The sequence below is a fragment of the Carlito syrichta genome, unplaced genomic scaffold, assembly GCF_000164805.1.
Source record: "Carlito syrichta isolate Samal-C Ts95f unplaced genomic scaffold, Tarsius_syrichta-2.0.1 Scaffold302096, whole genome shotgun sequence".
In the NCBI taxonomy this organism is placed as follows: Eukaryota; Metazoa; Chordata; class Mammalia; order Primates; family Tarsiidae; genus Carlito; species Carlito syrichta.
The window spans coordinates 287,080-310,988 of record NW_007246192.1 but is presented as its reverse complement, the minus strand read 5'-3'; positions in this window follow the sequence as shown (position 1 = coordinate 310,988).

Below are 23,909 nucleotides of genomic sequence, written 5' to 3'. Positions count from 1 at the left end.
CCCTACAATAAATCAAGACAAATTAGCCGGGCATGGTGGCACTTGGAAGGTTGAGGAGGAAGAGTCGCCTGAGCCCAACAGGTTGATGCTGTGGTGGTCGTGAGCAGCCTGGGTGGCAGAGTAAGACCCTGACTCAAAAAAAAAAAAGTGGGGGAGGGGCCTCAGCTATGAATAGACAAAGAACATAAAACAAAAATAAAAACCATGAAAGTTCTTGCAGGTGTTTGTATAGAAAAGTATTTTAAAAAGGGAAAAACACTAACTCAATTCATAAATTAGATAAACAACTAAGACAGCAAAATAAGTCATCCCATCCCTACTCCCTTTTTTTCAAGAAGATAAAGAAAAGGTAGAAAAAGGAAGAAGTTACAATCCCTGCCATGTATAAGGCGCAGTACAAAGTATTTTTCATGCATTTATTCTAGCAAATTTTTTTTTCTAGCAAAAATCTACGTCTGTTTCCTTAATTTACGTCTAAGGAAACAGAAGCTCAGTAAGAGTTCAGTAGCTTGCTCAAGGTCACACACAAGTAAGTAACAGAGCAGAAATGCTCTGGAAATGATTGATCAGTATCTATATGGAAAACTATTACTTAATATCATAATATTATATGAATTTACCAATTCATGTATCAAATTTAAAAATAAAGAATTATCAAGTAAAGCAATAAAAGACTGAATTTTTATTTGAAAAAATCTTGCATCAAGGTGACTACAATTTATCTTTGACACTCTTAGACCCTGAGTTATAAGCATAACCAGAATATATATGTGCATGTACCTCCTTAAATTTCCCACTGATAGCTCCATTGGCTATCCCTTTTCAAATTCCCCTGACTACGTACAATTCTTGCCTACAACCTCTAGCAATTAAGTTTGCCAACTCACACTAGAAAAAGTGCTACTTATCTCACTGCTGAATATCACTACTGTTACTTTTGAAGTACTCCCCTTGGGAAACCATGCACTAATACTAATACCCAGTATACTGATCAAAGCAATTTTGGAACTTTTTTTCTGGAATGGGCATCAGAGCTGTCATCACAAGAATGTCAGAGTTTTAATTAGAGCAATGAACAACCATTAAATTTATTGTTAAACTTGGCAAGAGTGGAAGTGAAATCAGGGACATGTTAGTCCAAGTTTATGAAGATAATGCCATGAAGAAAACAGCAATGTACAAGTAGATTAAACATTTTTTAGAGGGGAGAGAAATCATCACTGATGAAGAGAGGTCAGGATGGCCAGTATTTAGCAGAACTGATTAAAATTTTGCAATAATTTGTCAAATTGTGTGTCAAAATCACCAACTGACTGTGAGAAGCATAGCAGACCAAATAAACATCGATAGAAAAACAGTTAAGAAAAGCTTAACTGTAAGTCTTGGCATGAGCAAGGTGAGTGTAAAAACAGTCCTAAAGGAACACTTGCATCACAACAATGCACCAGCTCACACAGCACAGTCGGTGGGTGAGTTTTAATCCAGTAAACAAATAACTATATTGAAACACCTCCCTACTCACCTGATCTGGTCCCAATGACTTTTTTATTTACCTAAAGATAAAAGATATATTGAAAATAAGACATTTTGATGACATTCAGAACATCAAGGGTAATATACAGCAACAGCTCTGATAGTCATTTCAGAAAAACAGTTACAAAATTGCTTTGACAGGTAGATTAGTCACTGGCATCAGTGCATAGCTTCCCAAGGAAAATATTTCAAAGGTGACCATAGTGATATTCAGTAAAGAGGTAGATAGTACTTTTTCTAGGATGAGTTCATGAACTTAACTTTCAGACCTCTGTCATTATAACTCCCGGTATAAGGTCTGGTACATAATAACCACTTTTCTCAGAAAACACAAAACAATGTAACTACTCTATTCTGGTAGTCAGTTCTATTCATTATATCTGTAAAGTATGCTGAGTAATATATTTCAAATTCTTGCCATACTATTCACTCTACTTGAAAATGTCATTACAAAACCCTAGTCCTCTTCATGGATTCAAATCAATGAATGGAAAAAAATAAATGACTCTGTTCAAAATTTGGCACCATCATTTCTACTTACACTTCATTGTTTGTTCAAAATTAGTCACATGGACAGGGATGTACACTCCTCAAGAAAGAATCGCAAGCCTCTTGGAAATGGGCAAGAATATCTAACCCTCCAATATAAAAAGAGATAATAAATATTTGAGAACCAAAAGACCCATAAGAGCAAAGAGGTTTTGACTAGAAAATGTGTAAAAGCACATGGAAAATTGGGTGAATTTTATTATCACTGCCACAATCCACACTTCTTGTCTCCAGTATCCATTTTCTTCCTTTGTCCTACACATAGAATATACTCAAGACCTCCCTTTGGGAGGCATTCCATGAAGTCCTTGAATTCAAAGTCCAGGAGTCCAGGATTATGCAGTAATCTCTCCAACTGGTCCACATGTAGTTCTTCTTCATCTGGAGACCTATGTACTAGAAGAAAATAAAAACTTGTATTATCGAAAGCTTCCCTACCCCATATCACACACAAGAACAGGAATAGAAACAAGATAAACAATTTTTTAAAATGAAGAATGTGTATTAATTGCTAGGGCTGACATAACAAATGCCACAGATGGGGTGACAAACAATAGAAATTTATTTTCTCACTATTTTGGAGATTAGAAATCTAAGATCAAGGTGTCAGCAGTTTGTCTTCTTCTGCTAGCTCTCTTTTTAGCTTGCAGAGGACTACCTTTTGCTGTCTTCACTACTTTCTCTGCACACTCTTGCCTGGTGGCTTTCTGTGTGTCCAAATATTCCTGCTCTTATAAGGATACCTATCAGTTTGGACTAGGGCCCACCATAACAGTCTCATTTTAACTTAATCACTTTTTAAAGGCTTTATCTTCAAAAACTGTCACATTCTATAGTACTGGGATTACTATATGAATTTGGAAGGGTAGGGCTTCAATATGTAAATTTGGGGAGACACAATCTAGCTGATAACAAATGGAAAACATAGAGTAGACTCTAGTCTAAATGCCTTCTACCCTGGTGATGAGGAGTTTCCTTGATTAGACTCTAATTCTACTGTAAAAGAAGCTTTGCCCATTGTTTTCTGTGGTCCCTCAGAAGAATCTTCCTTTTTTCATTTCATCAGGGTTTTCTTGTTGACTGCACCATTTTCCAGCCTACTTTTTGCTTCTGAAAGATATGAGCACAATATTGTTTAAATTTCAAGTAGTCAAAGACTTTTTAAATCTAAGGTCATGATTTTACTGGCAGTACAGCTTTCCTTAAGAAGTTACTAGACTTGCATATCTATTTTCTTCCAGTTATATGTGTCTGCTAAGTTATACTCAAACTTAATTTCAAAATGTTTTTCTCAGATTTACTGTTTCCTAACTTTTTCATCCCTCTAGTTTTCTCTTTCTCTGTGATAAACAGAATTTTAAGAGGCCCCCAAGATTACCACCCCCTGCTGTACATGTCCTGGATAATATCTTGTCCTTGACTGTGAATGGGACCTCTGAATGCAATGGATATCACTCCTGAGGTTAAGTTATATGGAAAATGTGGAGAAATTGTTTTAGATGTAATTATGGTGCCTAATCAGTTGACTTTGAATTAAGCAAAAGAGGATTATCCTGCTAGGCCTGATGTAATCTGTTGAACCCTTTAAAAGAAAGTCTATAGGTCAGACACTTGGAGCAGCAAAGAATGTCTCTCTCCTACTGGCTCTGAAGAAGAAAGTTGCCACGACTTCAACAGATGCAGGGAAATGAATCCTACCAGTACTACATAAGCTTGGAAGAGAACACCAAGAATCAGATGAAACTATAACCCCAGCTAACACCTTAATAGAAGCTTTGTAAGATATTGAGCAAAGGATATGGCTAAACCACAGCCAGACTCCTGACCTATAAAATCTGTGAGAAAAATAAATAGATATTTCTGGTTTTTAATAGCTTTATTGAGATTTAATTTATATTCTGTAAAGGTATGAGTGTAGTTAAGTCAATAAGGTTGTGGTAATTTGTTATATAGCGATAAAAGCCAATATACTCTTTTTCAATAAAATGGCAGTTCTTTTGAGGTTTTTATAACTGAATATGAAGGTTCAAAGTTATTTTTATGTTTGCTCCTCGCTGGTAGCTTTTATTGGACATTTGATCCTCTAAGCCTTTATTCTTTCTGATTGGGTTCTAGAAGAAATAGACTTTTCTAACTCTGCAAAACCCCACACTTCTGAACCCTATATTTTCTTTCATTCCTGTTACAAAACAGACACTTCTTTTCTGAGCTAATCTAATTCTTATAGTAACTTCTTATAATAATGTACCACATACAGTCAATTGTAACTAAGATGCACCACTGATGTTTTCTTTTTCAGTCCCTTCACCTGGAACTGTCAGCTTAGTCATGGTCTGCTTCCCAAGTTACTGCTGAGGACAATTTTATCATATGATTTGTCACTGTGGATCAAGAATTGCCATTTTTTCCAGTCTCTAATATCTGCATTTTTGTTGCTTATTTCTTGAATTGTCAAAAGAACATATTCTAGATTGTTGTAACACCAATAGCCTACTTCTTCCAATTTCTACCCAATTTCTGAATTGGTCAGGATAGTGAGACTACATCTAAAAGTCTCAGTGATTATTTTTTAAAAGTTTGATTTTTATTTTATTTTTCCACATTTAAAACCCAACATGAGTTGAGTAACCCTCTTCCATCTTATAGCTCCACCATCTAGAACTCATAGACATTAGGATCATCATGATAAAGAAAGAGAGATAGAAGAGGAACATTGGATTTAACTCCAAAACCTAGAAATGATACACATCACTTCCCATCAAAGTCCATTGGATAGATCTAGTCATATGACCCCAATCTAAATGCAAGGAGACAAAGAAGTAGAAGAACTGTTGAAATATTTGGTAATTGCACTGTCTGTTATAGGAGGGCTTAAACATATATGCTTTATATACTTTTCTAGTTATTCAATCTCATTGTTGATTCCATGTAAAAATTAGGAAGGAAAAGCAGGGGTTTTAGGAAAAAGAATCAAAAGCAAGCAGAGCAGAACCAAGGCACAAATAAGAGAAAAGGAGAAAAGCCTAAGGGAAGAAGAGAAAATGAGAAAATAAGAAAAAGCAGAGTATCCACTTATTTGTGTTTTGTTAAAGCCCATCTGAGGCAAATTTGTTCCTTGAGGAATTGAATATCTCCATGTCTCCCAAAGAGTTCCTGTAGTTAGTTAGTTTCTGTCCATGCACTGGAGAATTATTGAAAAATTCAAGGCATGCTTCACTTCAACACAGTGGTGTAAGGTTAATTTGATGTACCAGATAAAGCTTTATAGATTCACCTAAGTGTACTGCTATACTTGTGAAGTATGAGATTGCATGCCAAAGCTGTACAATAGCATTTATAAGATAATATAAATAACTGCCACAGAGATTCTTTAAAATTAAGCATAGTTATAAGTATCAACATTTAACTTTTGACAAATCATAAGGGATTTTACATATGGACATTTCTTTTTGGATAACACCAACTGGAACTCTCCTTTTCAAAGTGTGACTCACTTTAGTAAACTTGCATGTTCAGATTGAACCTAATTAAGAAGAAAAATTAATGAAATATCCTAGTATTTTTGTCTTTAAACAAATGAATGTAAACATTTGGATATTTATAAATTGCAGCTACTTTACTGATCTTTGTATTTTCTGTTTGGTATAGTATGGACAAAGTCTAAAAGCTATTGCTTCACAGACTATAAGTACTTTATTAAATTGAATGATGGCATGCTTTTTTTAAAAGCATATTTTGATATAAAAGATCATTGTACTAAAATTCATGATCCTAAGTTTCTAATTGCAGAGTTGTCATTAAATGGTTATATAAATTCTAGCATGTAAATTCACTTTCTCTGGTCCTTACTTCCCTCACCTTTAAGATTAAATTATCAGTGCCGACTCTCGAGGTACTAAGGGTCTGAGAGTGTTTCTGTGATAGGTCGAATGACAATTTTCCAAAGATGTCAATGTCCTAATGCCTGAAACCTATGAATATGTTACTTGACATGACAAAAGGGACTTTGGAGATATAACTAAAGTTAGGAACCTTGACATAAAGTATCCTACATTACCCAAGTGAATCAAATCAATCAGATGTGCCCATAGAAGTTCTTGAAACTTTCTCTAGCTATAGAAGAAGAAGCAAGTGAGATGCAGTCGAAGGAGAAGTCAGAAAGATTCCAACTGTCAATAAAATTGACCCACCATTGCTGGAAGAAAGTTAGGAGTACACAGCAAAGCATGAGAAGAAATTCAGGCAGTCTGTGAAGCAAAGTCTAGCCTTTGGCAAATATTCTGCAAGAAAAAGAGGACCTCGGTTCTACATCTGAAAAGAAATTCTACCAGCAACCTGAATGAACTTGGAACAGATTCTTCTTGGAATCTCCTGATAAGAACTCAGCTAGTCAACACCTTGACTATAGCCTTATGAAACTCAGAACAGAGAAATAAATATAGCCACTTCAGACATCTGACCTACAGAACTGTGAGATAATAAATGACTGTTGTTTAAGTCACCATATTTATACATTCTTTTTATGATAGCAATAGGAAACTTATACAATATTCAAAAGCAATCCACTGCACATAGGAATGTTTTTGAAATTATATGTGCAATCTAAAAAGATCATGTGAATTTTGCATGAAACATAATAAAAAATGTTGTTTGACATTTCTTCAAGATCCCTCCCAGTTCTATCATTCTGAAGTGATCAGATGAAATGTAAAATTAATACAGAAAATATGTATAAATTAAAGCACACAATATGGTCTACTTGTAACACAATAGAACATGAAGACAATAATTTCAAGATAATTTCACCAAACAACAAAGGAACTTACATTATTTGCCACTTACAAGCAATGTTTAGCACTGGTAAGTGTCTTAGCCACGTGAGGGTTGTTTAGCCAGATTGTCTGATCTGAGCTACACCCAGATCCTGGCCTGGCCTTTTATCCAAACTGAGAATATTATTGTAAGATGAAATAGCATTAATGTTGCCAAGGCATTTGTTATGCTCCTGGACTATCAATTATAGAAATTTTGCTTTAATGTGATGTTAAATGAAATGCCAGCAATATACAGACTTATTCACACCACAATTATTCTTTATTGGTTGCACTCATAGCTATACCTGTCCGTTTATGGCACAGGAAGAGAAGAGTTAGTTTACAACAGAAAGAAATAACTAGGTAGAATATGTAAAAAGTGATTTTACATGGTGGTACAATTTATTATAATAAATGATTTAGATGTATCACCATGTAAATCATTATTTACATTCTCTACTAAGTTACAAGATATTATAATAAATGACTTAAAAAGTAGGAAACACCCTTATGCACATCAGAGCAGGCAATGAATTCTTGACCAAGTGCCCCAAAATGAATGCCCTAAAACCCAAGATAGATAAGTGGGTCCTCATCCAACTGAAAAGCTTTTGCACAGCAAAAGAAACCATCGAGAAAGTAAAGTAACAACCCACAGGCTGGGAAAAAATACTTTCAAATTATGCATCTGACAAAGGCCTAACATCCAGGATCAAAGTGAAAGGAAAAAAACCAAACAACCCCATTAAAAAGTGGGTAAAGGTCATGAACAGACCCTTTCCAAAAGATGACATACAAGCAGCCAACAGACACATGACAAAGTGCTTAACCTCACTAATAATCAGAGAAATGTAAATCAAAACTACAGTGAGATATCCACAAACTCCAGTAAGGATGGCTATCATTAATAAGTCAAAAAACAACAGTTGCCGGCACAGATGAGGAGAAAAGGGAATGCTCCTACACTGTTGGTAGGAGTGCAAGCTAGTTTGACCTCTATGGAAAACAGTGTGGCAATTCCTAAAAGAACTAAAAATTGATCTTCCATACGATCAGCAATCCCTCTCCTGGGAATATACCCAGAAGAACAAAAATTGCTCTACCAAAAAGACACCTACACACACATACACATTCTCATCTTATTCACAACAGCAAAAACATGAAGCCAACCCTGCTGCCCATCAGAAGTGGACTGGATAAAGAAAATGTGGTACACATACACGATGGAGTATCACATAGCCATTAAGAAGAACAAAATCATGGACTTCACAGCAACTTGGATGGAGTTGGAGACCATCATACTAAGTGAAGTATCACAGAAACCAGGAACAGAATCCACAAGTGGGCCTTGAACATTAGTCACATTAGCAGAAGGGTGGGATCGGCAGTCACTGGGCACTGCTAGGGGAGGCAGGAAAATAGGAGGGTTGGGGGACATGTGACAACACACAACTTACCTGATTCACTACTAGGGGGAGTAAGAGTCAGAAGCCCAAACTTCACCTGCTTGTAGTTAATCCTCACTTGTACCCTACAGTTCTATAATAAAATAATACATAAATACATGATTTAGGGCAGTATTTCTTAATATGTTTAGACAACTTAAGAGACACAGAGGCCCACTACCCTCCTGTATGCAATATTTAGATAAACAGAGTTTGGTATTAATAAAGATGTATCATTCTATAAGCAAATATCATTTATATATTATACAAGATTATGCATATATCTATATTAGTAAGAGAGGTATGATTTGTTCATATCTGAGCTCCAACACATATGTTTTAAAATCCAGATATAAGTCTAAAATGTTATTGATTGAAATATGCATCACTACAAACTCTAGAGTCAACCAAACAACTTTCACCATAACACAATGATTATAATAAAACTGTATTTTATTATTAAGCAATTAAAAAAGAAAAAATCAGGTATTAGAAACTATGATCAACTCAGTATAACTGTCTTTTCTGCTATTTTTGGAAATTATAATTTTTGATGAGTGTTTACATACAATGAAAATTTGCAACAATTGCACATATCATGCATCAGAAAGATTTCTTAGTATAATTCTAATTCAAGCCTTCAATAAGTACTGTTAATGTGCAAGTTTTAGTAATTCCATAGTTTACCAAATAAAGAATATGTTTTAAAAAATTATTTAGAATTGCATTGCATTGTTACATACCATAAGAGCCAGAGAAAATAATCGCATTTATTGACTTGGCTTCTTACACATTAAGATAATCCTACTTATCAAGCAACTGGCATTTCATAAGCCACATTTTGAGAACCACTACTTTAGAATATTTAAAAAATTAAACAATTAAAAGTATGATAAGCTTTATAAAAACTGAAGAATTCTAAATTATATTCTAAAATTTATCAATACTTTCTATTCAGTCAAATTTATGAACCTTCTAGAGCTTTGCTGTCTTGCTACCATAATGATATAAAAGAGTCACATATGTGTGATATAAGTGGGGATGTATGAGAGATTTATTCACCTCCAGTTTAGCCTGTCTATACCAATAGCCTGTCTATACTGATCTATGAGCAGGAGGCAATTTACAAATAATAGTGTTTGATCTTCATGAAGTCCTCATGAGTTGCAGAAGATATACCAAAAATTAATTGTTTTGGTCTTATTTAATGATGCTTAACTGATAAGCACCAATCTACAAAATGATAAAAGAAAAAGTTCTCATATAAAGAATTTTAGGTTTTTAAAGTAAATTCTGCAAAAATATAGCATGTACAGTAGGTTTCTAAAACTCATTACTGCATCAATGCCAGAAAATGGGCATTTATTAAGTAAACAAAAATAGTTAGCCATAATATGTAAATAACTACCACCCAAGTTAAAGAGGTTATGATTTTCTGCAGAACCAAGAAGTGGGTCTAGAATTTTAAAAAATGCAACTGCATAGGATAATGTCCTTTAGAAATACATTAATGATATTAATATACTGCCAAAGGGCATCAATTCTTTAAAACTTGCACATACATTTGCATCCATGTATAACATATATATAAAATCAATAATATGTTTCATGGAGTCATCTTAACTTCACAAACTTATGGGTAATGTTCTGCCCTGATCTTTCCAGTGGCCCAGCTTGACACATGGCAGATCACTGGGGGGAAGAATGCTTTCATTTATTAATTACTCCTCTCCTAGGATACAGAGTCACTCAGAATTGTGAGCAGTTTCGCATTTCTTCCTACATATAAATTATTTAGTAACTTAGTTCAATACAGATTCTACCAGAGAAGCCAACAAATATATCTCAGGGTGCAAACATATCTATTACATGAGTGATATCTGTCCCATGAGTCACAATCACTTCCTGTTTAGCCCTGTATGTTGGTGGTGTGATACAAATTTTCACTGGCATTGAGAGTCTAGAATATTCTAGTGAGATGGGCCCAAATTATATCATTCATCTGACATTTTTGTATACTTTTCTTTTTTTTTCTCTTTCTTTTCAGAGATTTCCCCACATTTTGTATATTTTCTTATTCTCTAAAACCAGATATATAAATAACCATTGCTGAGCCTCTTATTACTCTCTCCTGAAAGAGGTATTCTCAGAGAAATTGTGACCTATCACAAATTTACAATGTCTAAAAACCTGATCAAACGAGATGGTAGGATTTAAGTTTCCAGAACTAGACTTAAAGCAATATCATTTATGCAAGGACATTGTATATTCAGAGATCCATATTCAAATTATTTTTAAACTGACCAAGCTGACTTTATCAAACATAATCCTGTTAGTATTTGGTCAAATCCCTAACACTGAAATATTATGTAAGTAAAGATCTGGTATTAGAAAAGTCCCCACATCTTTACAATAAAAATAATAATCATAATAAAGAAAAGTCTGCTTTTCACCATATAGTACTTCTGATCAACATTTTATTTCTGTCCTCATTAACTGATGCCATACTTATTTAGTCAACCACATCAGGTTTACTATGTACACTACCCTTTGTAAGATATTTTGAGGAAAGAAAGAAAGACCAGTGCATTTAGATTTTCACTTCTCTTTCTCTTCAGAACTGCACAGTGGCCCCCGAGAAATCTTTCAGCTGTATCTAGTTCTGCAGGCATGTATATTTAGCACTTGATGATATGGAAGTTAATGCAAAAAAAGCTTTTCTTGTTCCTGGTCCTCAGTCGCTCTCAAGCTATACCATTCTAATGAATAAAATATTTTAACCTGGTGGGTTTTACATGCTGGTAAAAAATTTTTAAAGTGACACATTGATCAGAATAGAAAACATTCTTAGAGAAAAGGGAGATTTGTATGTCATCTGTGTACTGATAATAATCAAGCACATGTAAGTTTTCTTGGTGCGGTGAGGGTCAGAGAGAAATAGGGGAAAGCATAGTTGAACCTGAAGAAATAGCCATTAAAGGGAAAAGAGGACAGAAAGAACCTGAACAAGAAGCTCAATATGAGCATTTTGAAGGTCTGAGAAGCAAGAAATTATAGTGTTACTGAAGTTAAGTGAAAAAAGGGATAACAAGGCAGAAAGGGAGGTTAATAAGGTAAAATGTAGTAGAAAGAGCCAGTAACGTGAGGCTAGAAAAGGGACTTATGTAGAAGGAATTCACTGGTGACCTTATTGAGAACAGATGAAGTAGAGTATAATAATGGTAGTGGTAGTGAAATTGCAAAGCATTCATTTAGAGGAGAGGAAATAGAAGTAGTTGTTTTAAACAATACAATCAACAAATTGAGCTTTAATAAGAAGGTAAAGGAATTAAATAATAGCTTTAAAAAATTGTGGAGTAAAGAACAATTTTCTGCAGAAAGAAAAAGGTTCTAATAATGGTTAAAAGCAAAGAAAGTGGTTTTTAGAGATGGAATCTACTTCTGGTGGAGATTCTACAAACATTGTTGAAATAACAAAAAAGGATTTAGAATATTACATGAACCTAGTTGATAAGTTGATAAAGCAGTAGCAGGGTTTGAGACGATTGACTCCAATTTTGAAAAAAGTTCTACTGGGAGTAAAATGCTCTCAAACAGCATTGCAAGCCACAGAGAAGTCTTTCATGAAGGAAAAGTTCATCAGTGTTGCAAACATCATTGTTATCTTATTTTAAGAAATTGCCACAGCCACCTCAGTCTTCAGCAACCACCATCCTGCAACCAGCAGCCATTAACATCAAGGAAGACTCTTCACCAGTAAAAAGATTACAATTTAGCCGGGCTCGGTGGCTCAGCCTGTAATCCCGCGCCTTTGGGAGGCTGAGGTGAGTGGATTGCCTGAGCCCGTGGGTTCGAGACCCGCCTGGGCAGTGAGACCTCATCTCTACAATAAATCAAAAAATCAGCCGGGCTTGGTAGCGCATGCCTGTAATTCTGGCTACTCGGAAGGCTGAGGCGGAAGGATCGCCGGAGCCCAGCAGGTCGAGGCTGCGGTGGCTGGGAGCAGCCACTGCACTCCAGTCTGGGCGACAGAGTGAGACTCCAACTCAAAAAACAAAAAAAAGGCTACAACTTGCTGAGAGTTCAGATGATCATTCACATTTTTAGTAATATTTTTAAGTTAAGGCATTACATTATTTTTTTAGACATAATGCTACTGCACACTTAATAAACATCAGCATAGTATAAATATAACTTTCCACACACCGAGAAACCATTCAATTAGTGTGACTCTATTTACTGCAATATTTGCTTTATTGTAATGGTCTGGAACTGAACTCACAATATCTTCGAGATTTTCTTGTAAGAATCAAAGAGAAATTGATGATATCTTAAAAGAAGGGAAAAGCAATGGCTTCTTCCTTGGAAGGGAAGAGGAGAATACAAAGAACGTTTCATCATGTTTAGAGAAGTCAGTAGAGATGAAAGAGAAGAAAGGAAAGAGGAAAATTAACATTTTGATAACGCCTTATTGTTACTTCTCTCAAACTCTGGTTTTTTCAAAGTCGCTTGGATTTCACTCAGATTCAACAAACATTTAACAAACACCAAGTGCCAAGCATGTCACCAGGTACATATCCAAACATACATATTCTTACCTGGAAACAAGCATTGTTTATACGGGGAAACACACACACATAAATGCTAATTAAATAGCATTTATATAAATATTCTCACATATATGATCCTATTTTTATCTCAAACCAACCTTGGGAAATGTGTTAATCTGTTCTACAGATGTTAATCTGTTCAAAAGATGAAGAGACTGAAAATCAAAACAGACTGATGTCAAATATTGCATAGTTAATTGAGACCCAAGCCCAAGACTTCTGGATGTAAGCTGAAACTTAAAGTCTGCAGTGGATTTGACTTTGGAGGTATTTTCCTCACTTTTTCTTTGACAACTTGGACTTTGACTTGGAAGTCAAAGATAGCTTCACCAGCTTCATTTTCTGAACAGTTAATCAGATGTAGTTGAATGATGTATATCTGTTACATTCCCCAAGGTCAGAGTGATGTGTGGCTATGACAACTTCATGCAAATTACCTTCAAGCATCCCAGAGTTTAGAAACCTCAGGTACAAAAAGGTGAGGGAGAGAAGAGGGAGCAGAATATCATTTTTTGTTGCTGTTTTGAAATTTCAGAAGAGGATGTTCCAGGAACTAAGAGTATTACATATTTATCTCACCATTTCTGTTGCCAGTTTTAACCTGTTAATTAGGGAGAACGCAGAGTTGACTTTTTCTCTTATGTGGTTTGTCACAGTTTGTCTTATATGAAGTTAACAATGCTTACTTTTATCTTGATCATAAATAGCTCTTTTTCTCCATTTAAGGTTATTTTGAGCATTTGTCACAACATTTTTTTTGTAATGGATTTGCCTCCTCTGTTCATTGTCCCATGTCTATGTGTGAACTCTGTTAATAGTGCTTTTTTCTTTTGTTTCATTAGTCCACAAATGAACTAGATAGTTCCAACAATGAATAAGGAAATCATTTTAAATCTTTCATAAAAGATGGCAATTGTTATTAAGTTATTAAAAAAATTAGAACTGCAGTTATATACTAAAAAAATTCTTAAAAATTCTCCCTTGCCTATTAAGGGAGTTATTATAGTTCCTGTAGTGTATCTTTTACATACATTTATTTGTTTTCACACTATTTATGTAATGTAAGAAGGTAGAATGTCATCCTCACTGATAGATTTTTTTTTAAGAGAGATATAAGGAGTGACACATAGATGGCCACACTACCAGAGGAAGCCATGTAACCAAGAGGCTTCAGAGTGAGAAGAAGAGGGGGAAGCAAAAAACAATAATAGTAAAGAAAAAAATGTCTCCTGACTCTAAACTCTATTCTTTGGGCATTATTTGAAAAATTAAAATATTTTTACTTCCATTAATGGGATTTGTTTCTAAGTAAAAGGATTCTTCAGAAAGTCTAGATGAAAATTTATTGTCACAACGAAGGAAATAATAATAAATAATACCATTTAAGATAACAACTTGAATTCAGATCTATTCAGACTTTTTTCCATGTTAGATTCTCCCATGTCTCCCACCTCCCACCTCCATATCTACCCATCACTCCAGCATTTGTTTCAGTGTTCAGAATATCTTGGCCCTTCAGCAAAATTCACTTATTTGACTTTACATATCCATATTCCTGTCATCTTTTGTTTATTCCTTACTAATTTGAGGGCTTCGGGTCATAAACCTCCCTTCCCTTGAACAGACATTTAGTGGGCTTTTCAACATAGAGTGGAAATATTATGAAATACATATTTTTACCCAAACCTTGAGCCATTGAACCATTGAAAAAAGTAACTTATATGACATCCTTAGGGATTCCATTTCATTCACAGTGAATTCTATACTGTAAAAAGAGTTTTTTAGTATGCAAGTAAATATAACTTATCCAAACACTTTACTTTAAAGATGAGGAAACAAAGGTCCCAATAAGTTTAATGCCCTATTCAAAACTATTCAGTTAACCCCAAAATCAAGTCAAGAAATTGTTTCTTGACTCCTACAAATCTAATGGGTCTTTTCCATTCTACAAAAGGTGAATCTTTAATATGTCATCTTTCTTTTTCTTCAGCTCAGTTACATTTGTTAGGAATTTTTTAAAAACCAAACAGCTCTGGAGGGCTACCATTCTGCCTCTGTCACTCTTCAGTATGTTAAATGTTCCTAAAAGTAAACACACTAAAAGTATGAGGCATATCTCTTATATTTTCGCTAATGTTATTGAGTTTAAAGTGTTACAATATAATGATGATGATGATGAGAATTATGATACCTAGATTATAGGTTTGATTTACTAGTCATAGTATGCACACGCCAAGCCCTACCTATACATTTTAAAATTATGAGCCTGATAGAAGTTGAAATGTGATTCTCAATATACATAGTGAATGTATGTGTATATTTATTTATTTTTAAATTTAGATAAAGTTGATATTTTAATTCAACTTGAATTTCATATTCTAAAAATTAATTCAATTTCATAAATAATTTTGTAAAAATGAGACTGCACAGAATTTTCACTACATAGATGTTATATCTAGATCCTCAAATTTAAGAGTAATATAAATTGTTCAATATTTTAAAATTTTCCTCAGCTCCCACTAATTCATGTTGAAGCTTGAAAACAAAAAGGAAGCAAGAAAATGAATGCTCAATACCTACTTTAAAAAAATGTTTTTTTAAGCAAGAATCAGTGAATTTTATGTGGAGACAAAGGCTTTTATAAGTTACTGTCTTTTCTTGAACTTAAGCACTTCTGCTGCTCACAGCTTCCTGTATGCCACAGCAGTGTGTGTTTCCAAGGTAGGTGGTAGCACAACCAACAAACCTTTGTGGTTGCTGTCTGAACAGAATGACATTGTGTTTTAAGGACATAGACAAGAAGGCTGGAAAAGCATTTCCCTGGGGTCTGCAGAGTGGATGTTAAGAAAACATTAGACCCCCAAAACCCACCCATGTTCCTTTTATCATATTTAGCTGAATTTTTGTGACGTATGGAGCCTTCTAAAAGCTGGGGATCCCAGGTAGGGGCCCTCTTCCCTGGGTGGTCAGTTCTGATATGTCTCTTCCTCCCCATTCTCCAACTCTCTAATAAGGTGAATTTATCATCATTAGTGGGAAAGAAAAGTCAAGACATTGCCTACTAACGGTACCATCAATTTTTTCAAAAAAGGGTATAAAGATTGAACCTCACAGAAAAAAGAAATTGTGCATTGCTTATGCTTGAGACTTACATGAGTTATTAGATGTGTTAAATTAACCCAATCCTTTTTCCCAACTGAGTATAAAGCATAGAGATGGTGAACCATCAGAAAGGTATTTAGGATATACTTATCAAAACTAGGACATGGCCTGTAAGGATTGGTGAAGAACATCTCATGGCCTAGAAGGAGATAGAAAACATTAAAATAGAAATGAAAAGAATTGCCTCAACATTGTCCCTGGCATAGATGAAATTTCAATTAATATTATTTGAACAAGATTGTATTTAATAACTATCTTATAGTCTTAAATACTTCATAATGTAATCTTTAGCATGAATAATAATGATGTATGTTATAAGACGTCTGTATACCCAAATAATTTCAGAATATAAAAATATTGCAAATGTGAAACTTTTATATTAGATCTAGGTATATCCTGCAAACACACAAATTTATTTCTACCATCTAACATAATCCTATGAAAATATAGCAAAGGGCATCATCCCTTTCAGGATCCCTCTCGCTGCCGGGAGTTTTTCTATCCTCTAATAAATTCCTATTAGGAAGGAATGAAAGGAGGGAGGGAGGGAAGGAGGGAGGGAGGGAGGAAGGAAGGAAGGAAGGAAAGAAGGACACAAAAATGAGAATGAATCAGGAAACATACTATAAACCCTTAAAAGATATCAGGCTGGACTCGGTGGCTCAACCTGTTATCCCAGGACCTTGGAAAACCGAGGTGAGTGGATTGCCTGAGCCCGCATGTTGGAGACCAGCCTGAACACTTGGTGAGACCTCATCTCTACAACAAATAAAAAATTAGCCAGGCGTGGTAGTGCACGCCTGTAGTTCTGGCTGCTTGGTAGGCTGAGGTGGAAGGATTGCTGGAGCCCAGCAGATTGGTCAAGGAGGTTGACGCTGGGGTGACCATGAGTGTGACACTGCTTTCTAGCCTGGGCAACAGAGTAAGACTCCAACTCAATAATAATAATAATAATAATACCATTATAAGATATTGAATTTTGGAAGACATAATGCAGGTGAATTCTAAACAACAGCAAGACCTAAATAGTGCTATAGAACCAGAGATACCACAAAATAAAAAGCTAACTTTTTCCCCATATAATTTTAGACTCCAAATCATGAAAGAGTATCTTTATATTTTTTTTAAAAAGTTACTAAGAGAAAAGCAATGAGAATTTTTAGGCATTAGAAATATAATTGCTATAATTTGCCCCCTCCCAAAAAAAAAACTCAATAGAGAGGCTGAATATTGCTCTAGTTAGACTAAAGAAAAAGTCAGAGCTCTGGATTAGTGGTTCCCAACATTTTTGGCATCAAGGACTGGTTGCATGAAAGACAATTTTTCCATGGACCAAGGGTGGGGGTTAGGCTGGTTTGGGATGATTCAAGCACTTTATGTTTATTGTGCATTTTATTTTTACTATTATTACATTGTAATATATAATGATATATATATCTTAACATATATTATATATAATAAATATATAATAAATGTAATGTAAATATATTTATATATAATCAATATATGATGAAATATAGTGTAATATATATTGGAATAATTATACATTATAAATAATTATATATTATATTATACATAATTATACAATATGCCACCAGATGCAGCTGTACAGTTGAAGTACATCAACTCACTTGTCACTCACTGATAGGGTTTTGATATGACTCTGAAAGCAATTGATTTACTATGGTTTCTGTGCAAACAAACCTCAGTGCTAATGTTAATCTCTGTTTGCAGCCACACCCCACCACTAGCATCACTGCCTCAGCTCCACCTCAGATCATCAGTCATTAAATTCTCATATGGAGCGTGCAACCTAGATCTTTCACATGGGCATTTCACAGTAGGGTTTGTACTCCTATGAGAATCGAATACTGCTGCAGATCTGACAGGAGGGAAGCTCTGGCAGTAATGAGAGTGATGGAGAGCAGATATAAATACAGATGTTTCTAACAGGATACAAACTGGTAGGTTCTGTGGCCCCAGGGTTGCAGACCCCTAATCTAAACTGTCAATTTGGATACTCCCAAAGGTAAGGTAAAAAGAACAAAATAACTTTATGAAAAAAAGGTAAGATAAAACAGCTATCAAAAATAATTTCAGAGCCAGACTCGGTGGCTCAGCCTGTAATCCCGCGCCTTTGGGAGGCTGAGGTGAGTGGATTGCCTGAGCCCGTGGGTTCGAGACCCGCCTGGGCAGTAAGACCTCATCTCTACAATAAAAAATCAGCCGGGCGTGGTAGCGTGCGCCTGTAGTTCCAGCTACTTGGAAGGCTGAGGCAGAAGGATGGCCGGAGCCCAGCGGGTCGAGGCTGCGGTGGCCGGGAGCGGCCACTGCACTCTAGTCTGGGCGACAGAGTGAGACTCCAACTCAAAAAAATTAATTAATTAATTAATTAAAATTTGTAAAAATAATAATTTAAGAAGTAGACACATGAATGAGAAAAGATTAAGGAGTCAAGAAAATGAAAGAAGCACATTTCCGTAAGCTTACGAAAGATAGTCAATTCTAAGTGAGTTTATTGAATGTTTTAGAGGAATAACAAGTGACCTATTTGTAAAATATATAAATACTAATGGTAAAGAGAATATGTCAAAAAATTTGGTAGGAAGTAAAAGGGAGATTACGAGCAAAGAACGAAAAGTAGCCTTTCATATGACTTCTCAGTGAAAATATAATAGAGCACTGTCCAGAAGCTCTAAGGGAAAAAGTGTAAAACCAAAATTTCTATATTCAAAAAATTGTCATTCAAGTATGAGAGTAAGTAAAATAGTTTAAGGAGCAACAGTCCTCAGATATTTACTACTCATGAACCCTCTGCAGTTCTCAAGAATGTCCTCCAGTTAAGTGGAAATTAAATTCTCATTTTTTTCTTTTTTGAGTTGAGGGTCTTACTCTGTCACCCAGGCCAGAGCACAGTGGCATGATCACAGCTCATCACAGCCTTGACCTACTGGGCTCAGAGGATCCTTCTGCCTCAATCTCCCAGGTAGCTGGGACTACAGTCATACACCACCATGACCAGCAAATTTTTTTTTTTTTTTTTTTTGATAGAGCTGAGGTCTTGCTATGTTTCCCAAGCTGGTCTCGAACTCCTAGGCTCAAGCGATCCTCCCACCTTGACCTCCTAAAGTTTTGAGATTACAGGCATGAGCCACCATGTCTGGCCAAAATTAAATTATTGAAAGTAGAAACCTAATATATAAAACTCACAATGAGCAAAGACACTGTAAAACTTACAGTAAGCTAACTGTGAATAATATGGTGGTGAACATATATCGTAAGGTAAAGATTCATAAAACAGATGAGGCATAAAATTTAGAAGAAAAATCACTGAAAGAAAGTTCAATCTGATTTCAACAAAATTGTGTGACAATGGAAACTATGAGAAGCCAAACAAATTATAAAGGTTCTAGCTTGCTAAGAGGAAAGACTACGAATATTGATTATTCTCTGGACCTTTATGGAAAATATAAATTTCAATGTTTGCTAAAATTTTAAGTACTATCAGTTGTACAGTCAAGAGAGGATAGGCAATGTTTTGTGAATACACAGGCATAAAGCTCAGTGGCTTAAACATGATAATAGTCACTCAGGAGTCCAGGCTGACAAAGGCCTCACCATTTATGATGCCGTCATCAAGATAGGATGTTAGGGTTCACTGCTGCAGATGAAGAGAGCATGAAGGGAAAAAAGAGAGAGGGAGAGCAGGGGCAATCATGTACTGGTTCCCAAATGCTACATCCCATAAGTAACAGATGTTGCTCCTGTTCACATGTCACTGGTCAAATCGAGTCACATAATCATATCTACTTTCCAAAAAGTAAGGAAGTGCAAACCTCTTTATTGATAAGAAGGAAATGTCCTGGGAGCACTACTAATGTCTACCACAATAGTAAACTAGAAATTAAAGACAGAATCTCCAAACCTCTGGAAGAAATATAATAAATGTAAAAAAGTCATTAATCTAGCAAAAGCTGAAAAGAACAAGGGAAACAGCAGCAACAGCATTAAAAATATATAGTATGTTGTCAGAAACAATACCAAACATATTAACAATCATACACATGTGAATGAACCCTGTTGAAAGACAAAAATACTCAAGACTATTTACTAATTAATTAGGTTAAACTCAATGGAATTTTCTTCATACAATGTCTAGGTGAAATCACACCAAAAGTTGAAATTAAACTGATGATAAAAATAATAGAAATATGATAAAGTAGAGAAAAAGGAAGGGAAGCCAAAAGGAAGCAAGAGGGGGTAATATTGACATCAGACAAATTAGAATGCGTGGGAGAACAAACTAAAAGGAATAGGGTTAATTCTCACTGCTAAGAGGTAAAAGTCCACTGAGATTCTATAAAAGATTTTAATATACTATACAGCAAATAATTAAAACATATACAGAAAATGATTAATGCATATAAAGTAAAACAAGGAGAATTTATCATAACTGAAATTACACAGAAAGTGACAGTTCAAAAACACGCAGTGACAGAGAACTGGGGTAACATAATCAACATGTCTGCTGTGTGTTGTATCTGAGTGTATGAGTGCAATTACACATACATATTACATTGTATTAATACTCAGGAAAATGTATAGACTAAATTAGGTTCTTTTTATGAAGGGCAAAATAAAAACACAGTGAATAAAGTCACAATATTAAATAAATTATAGTAACTTTTTGTGCCCCCCAAAAATGGAAGCTAACTATGTTTTTATGACATGTCTTAACTTCAATTCTGTCAGTCAAAGGGATTGACATGAGATTGACATGGCAGCTTCATATATATTTGCATATTCTCATTGTAATTGTTTTTTATTTTGAATATTTGAACGACTCTAGTCTTCTTAAAGGCTTTTTAAAAATTGTTTATTCATGTATTTCTCTTATTTGGGAAAAATCAATAACAAGTCCATTAGTTTTTCATGCAGATATTTTTCATTATTATTTTACCCAATTAGTTTTACTATATTTAGAAGACACAAATTCTAGGCATCCATCATCACATTATTTTTTAAATTATAACTTTCGTTTTAAAATCTAAGCTTATAGCTCAAATGATGTTTAAAATGAACTGACAAGGCCAAGAATATAAATGCCTATGGGACAAGTCAGGTGAGTGAAACAGACCAGCTGTAAGACAATACAGTGGTAAAGTCTCTAGAAAACTGGAGTGCAGTTACCTCATCTTAGGAGAGAAAGGCATTGACTTCTCAGTTCTGGTCAATTGTAATGATATAGGGATCCTGGCTTATGGGGTCACCTCTTCTAACACACCAAGAGAAGCTAAGAACCCAAATTTTTTTGTAAAATTAGCATGGTAAATAATATAATCTTTAAACACTGTGCAAGGAATAAAAGTGCACATTCTAGATTGAGACACTGGTCATCAAACCCTGCAGTTCTACGCCTTTAGAACAGACATCTTTATCTCTAAGCAATAACAGGCATTGGTTTACAATGAATACAGAGAATGTGGGATAGAAGAACCACCACTGCAATAGCCTTTTAACTGATTAACCTGCCTGACTCTTAAGCTATTTCTATCCATTCGCCACAGCTGATAGAGTAATATTTTGAAAACTCAAATATTATCAGGTCACTTCCATTTATAACCTTGCAATAGCTTCCTACTATTATAGGATTAAAGCCCAACTTTTTTTTTTTTTTGAGTTGGAGTTTCACTCCACCGTCCAGGCTGGAGTTCAATGGCACACTCACGGCCACTCCAGTGTCGACCTGCTGAGCTCAGGTGATACTTCTGCTCCACCCTTCCAAGTAGCTGGAACTACAGGCGGATGCTACCACACTCAGCTAATTTTTTGATTTATTGTAGAGATGAGGTCTGCCCAAGTTGCCCAGGCTGGTCTCGAACCTGTGGGCTCGGGCAATCCCCCCACCTCAGTCTCCCAAAGTACTGAGATTACAGGTTTCAGCCACCAGGCCTGGCCAAGCCCAACATTTTTAATGTAACCTATGGACTCAGTCTACTATTCCAGCCTCATTTCTTAACTCTCTTAGCTCAGCCTTCCTGGTTTCTTCCAATTCAACAAATATTTTCTCCTTTTCACATAATATCATACATAGAGCTTCCTTCTAGTTGCCACTCTAGCTTCCCAGTTAATATCCATTTATTCTTCAGATTATAGCTCAAATATCACTTCTTCAGAATATTGTTTCTTAATACTCTCAGACTGGAACCCCCATCATATGCTCTCACATTTTTTCTTTTCTAAGCACACTTATACAATTTGAATTTGATAATCTCTCCCATTAGCCCATGAAGACTGGAAGAATAGGAATGTAGCTGCTTTGTTTCCCATTATCAATTCAGTGCCTAGCACGGTGCCTAGTAAATAGTGGGCCTGTACTAGTAACAGACAAGTAAAAGAGCAATTGAGCTGTGATGGGAATGCTATATTTTTCATTACCTGTCATAGATCAAGAATGATTTTGGCCTCTGTGTCTGTGACAAAATGAATAAAGACAAAGGAGAATACTTAGAAGGCAAAAAGTAAAGATGTCATTTTGGATACAAATGGTGGGTTTCTCACCCTTGGTAAGACTGCACTGGAAGTTATAAATAAGTGTTATAAACAAGGGAAATTTTCTAGAGCAATGAATTTCACTTAATTTAGAAATAAAATTAAGAGTTTCCTATTTTCACTGCTCATAAAAAATACATTATTTAAAGTATAATAATAGATTTATAAAGGAAATTAATATCTTACAGGATTAATGGCATTATTTCTTACGAATAGTATTCAGGGAATGTGTGGTGGCTCATGCCTGTGATTCCAGCACTTTGAACAGATGAGGCAGGGGGACACTTGAGGCCAGGAGTTTGAGAGAAGCTAGACAACATGGTGAGACTTTATCTCAACAAAAAAAGTTAAAAAGCTGGTTGTTGTATGAACTTGTAGTCCTAGCTACACAGGGGTTGAGGCAGTTACACAGGGGTTGAGGATTCATAAAGAATCCATGTTTTTGCTCTCTAAGATATGCCTGTAAAAAGAACTAAGTGTGATTCTTCAAAGACCTAAGAGAAAAAATGTGTTTGGATTCTTCTCCAAACAATGCCTTGTTTGGAGAAGAAAACAGCACTCCATGAATATTAGCAAAAATTTTTTGGTAAGAAGAATGTTCTTGACACTCTAGGTTTCACCAACTTGCTGCTCCTTTATAAAAGCGCCATTTTAAAATGTTTGGTATTGGGACACTCATAATATATTATGAACACTGGTATTTCAAACATGAAAATATGATTTAAGATCTCCTTTATACTGTGTATCTTCAGCATGTAGCTTTAAGTTTTATGTTTTAGAAAAATCAGGTCATTATGTACTTTATTCTATTAAATAGATTAAACAGTTAAAGTAAAATTATTAAAAGTTATTCTCCCTATTAATAGAGAACTTAACAGAAGAGGTGAGAAAAAGGAAGACTCTCAGCTTTATTGATGGTCTTTAATTCATATCTGTAGGTTCCAGGTTGACTTTTTAATGCTAGCCCCTTGTAACTGAAGTAGAACTAAAGCTATATTCTATTTAGAGGGTTTACATATACATTGAGAAAGTGTGTACTAAATTCTTACACTTTCAAGAATGATTGTAAAGAAAAATTGTCTTTAGGATTCTCACTGGTACTATGAATTTTTTTTTTCTTGTAAAAATATTTTAAGAAAAATAAGTAGTATGTAGATCGTATTTCAGGATCACACTACTGACATCAACTTTAGGTTACTTTTTGAGCAATAGTGAAGGATTTGCATTACCCACCCTATGCTTTC